Below are 2,500 nucleotides of genomic sequence, written 5' to 3'. Positions count from 1 at the left end.
TTTTCTTTTAACTACTTTATTCTTGTTATCTACGTTGGTATATCCCTACTAATGGCGTAGTACTATAAAGAACGCTAACTACCCATACTCTGATGAAGGGCTAACGCTAGAAACGTCAGCTTTCCAATTTCTCTAAAATGTTTAATTTATTTTTGTGTCTCACTCTGCCACCGACGCAGCACCCAGTTTGTTTAGAAACTAGGCCCTTTATCCAATAGCACCAGACTTTGATGTAAACAACAATAAAATAAATGTACAGATTTAGCCAAAAAGCGGGCTGTGTTCTTATTACTGGCTGTAGGGTTAGAGAAAATAAAAGGTTTTCGAATCAATCAATCAATAAACTTAATTTAAGTGTCTAAAACTTGTAGTCAGCCCAGAGGCCGACCAATCGTGGACACACCCAATAAAATTACTAATAAAATAAGCTAAGTTAAAATTTGCTCTCACTTGTTACAGTATGTAAACATATCAAGAATTCCTTTTATGTTTTAAAATACAGACTAAAATATAATAATTTCTACCTATACAACTATATACAAACTTTAAATATGTCTTAAATCCTAAACACATCTCAGACAATTCCCTGTACAGACGTAATGTGAAAGTAGGTTCGCCAGGTCTTTTCTGCGGATGTCTTAGACAAATAATGTTAAAGTTGGCATTTTTCTGTCGCTATGTCCAAGTTTTGACTCCAAAAATGGTCCGAGATATCTTATGGAATGTTTGCCATAGTGGACAGAATAGATTCTGGATATATGAAAATCTGAGTTCCTGAGGATGCACCCAGATAGAGTGCCACTAAATAAATCAAATATGTTCGGAGGCAGTAACCTGTGCTTGACTTTGTACAGTTACGCTTAAAAAAGTCAATAGACTCAGCCTGCCTAAATTCATTAGGTATATTGTTCCACAAATTTGCTATCCTATTAAAATAGAAGTCCTAAAAAGTTAATGCACGATTATTATTAATCTTTAAGTTTAGCCCTGACCATGCTTGACGCGTCTGACTCGTAACAAGGGAAAAATAGTAATTAAATGAGTGAGTTAGATCAATATGATCATAAAGACATTTAAAAATTAAACTAAGTCGAGATATTCAAGCCAGTAATAGTAATATAGTAACTGGGGGTATCAGCACATAATTCAAATAATAAATCAAATAGTAAATCAAATAATAAATCTGTTTTTGTGTTTTAATAAAAAACTGTTTTAATAAGTTGACCTTGAAATTTGACCTTGGCAATTTTTTCCCCCAAAGACAAATTCCTACTAAAAAAAATCATCAATAAATACAACAATAAAATACAACAATTAAGAGCTGAAATAAATTTAATATTAAAATTTTTGCCTATGCTTTTAAAAAGATAATTAGCGTGTTTTAAAAATACCAGCACTGAAATTAATCTATATATTTTTAAAAATATTTCACAGCGGGTTACAATACATAAATAGCAAATGAAAATTACAATAAAAATTACCACCAAAAAAAAAAAATTCAAAAATTATTTCAAAAATTTATACCAAAATCTTTTTAAAAATTACCAACACAAAATAAATCTATACGTTTAAAAAAAAATGAAGTGCGTTAAAATGATCTAATAAATATACTCAAGATAGATAATCATTAGTTGTTGTCCTTCAGTAGCATATTGAGGTTGATGATTCCAAGTACGAATGAGGCCTAACACTACTGTGAAGTTTATGCCCAATTATTCCATCAGAGATCAACCCTAGTATTGGAATTGGGCCCACACAAGGACAGAGAAAAACTCTGACCAGGGTGGGATTTGAACCCACAACCTTCGGATTAGATCACCACTGCTCTACCGACTGAACTACAAGGCCAGAACGGGAGCAGGCAGTGGGTATGTGAGGTGTTATTCACAAGGACAAATTCGGCTCGGCCCAACCCTAATTTAGATAATTATTAGTTGTTGTCCTTCAGTAGCATATTGAGGTTGATGATTCCAAGTTCGAATGAGGCCTAACACTACTGTGAAGTTTATGCCCAATTATTCCATCAGAGATCAACCCTAGTATTGGAATCATCAACCTCAATATGCTACTGAAGGACAACAACTAATGATTATCTAAATTAGGCTTGGGCCGAGCCGAATTTGTCCTTGTGAATAACACCTCACATACCCACGGCCTGCTCCCGTTCTGGCCTTGTAGCTCAGTCGGTAGAGCAGCGGTGATCTAATCCGAAGGTCGTGGGTTCAAATCCCACCCTGGTCAGAGTTTTTCTCTGTCCTTGTGTGGGCCCAATTCCAATACTTGGGTTGATCTCTGATGGAATAATTGGGCATAAACCTCACAGTAGTGTTAGGCCTCATTCGAACCTGGGATAAAATTTCTGGTTTTGACTTTCTATTTTGAAATAATGTTTAATTCTCATTGTCGGTTCCATATTCTTAAATATATTTATACATTAAATCAAAATTAATTACATTAGTATTTCGTGGTTTGTATTTTCATTAAAATCATAATTTTTTTA

At 33.9% G+C, this 2,500-nt stretch overlaps 1 protein-coding gene across 4 annotated transcripts in view; it reads right to left on the bottom strand.

Annotated features, from left to right (window-relative positions):
* Positions 1-2,500, bottom strand: part of LOC137978896 (neuropilin-1-like) — a 76,268-nt gene that overhangs the window by 31,430 nt on the left and 42,338 nt on the right. The window lies entirely within an intron of this gene.

The sequence above is a fragment of the Montipora foliosa genome, chromosome 12 (genome assembly GCF_036669935.1).
Source record: "Montipora foliosa isolate CH-2021 chromosome 12, ASM3666993v2, whole genome shotgun sequence".
Classification (NCBI taxonomy): domain Eukaryota; kingdom Metazoa; phylum Cnidaria; class Anthozoa; order Scleractinia; family Acroporidae; genus Montipora; species Montipora foliosa.
Note: the sequence above shows the minus strand (reverse complement) of the source record. Positions and strands in the feature narration are given on the sequence as shown.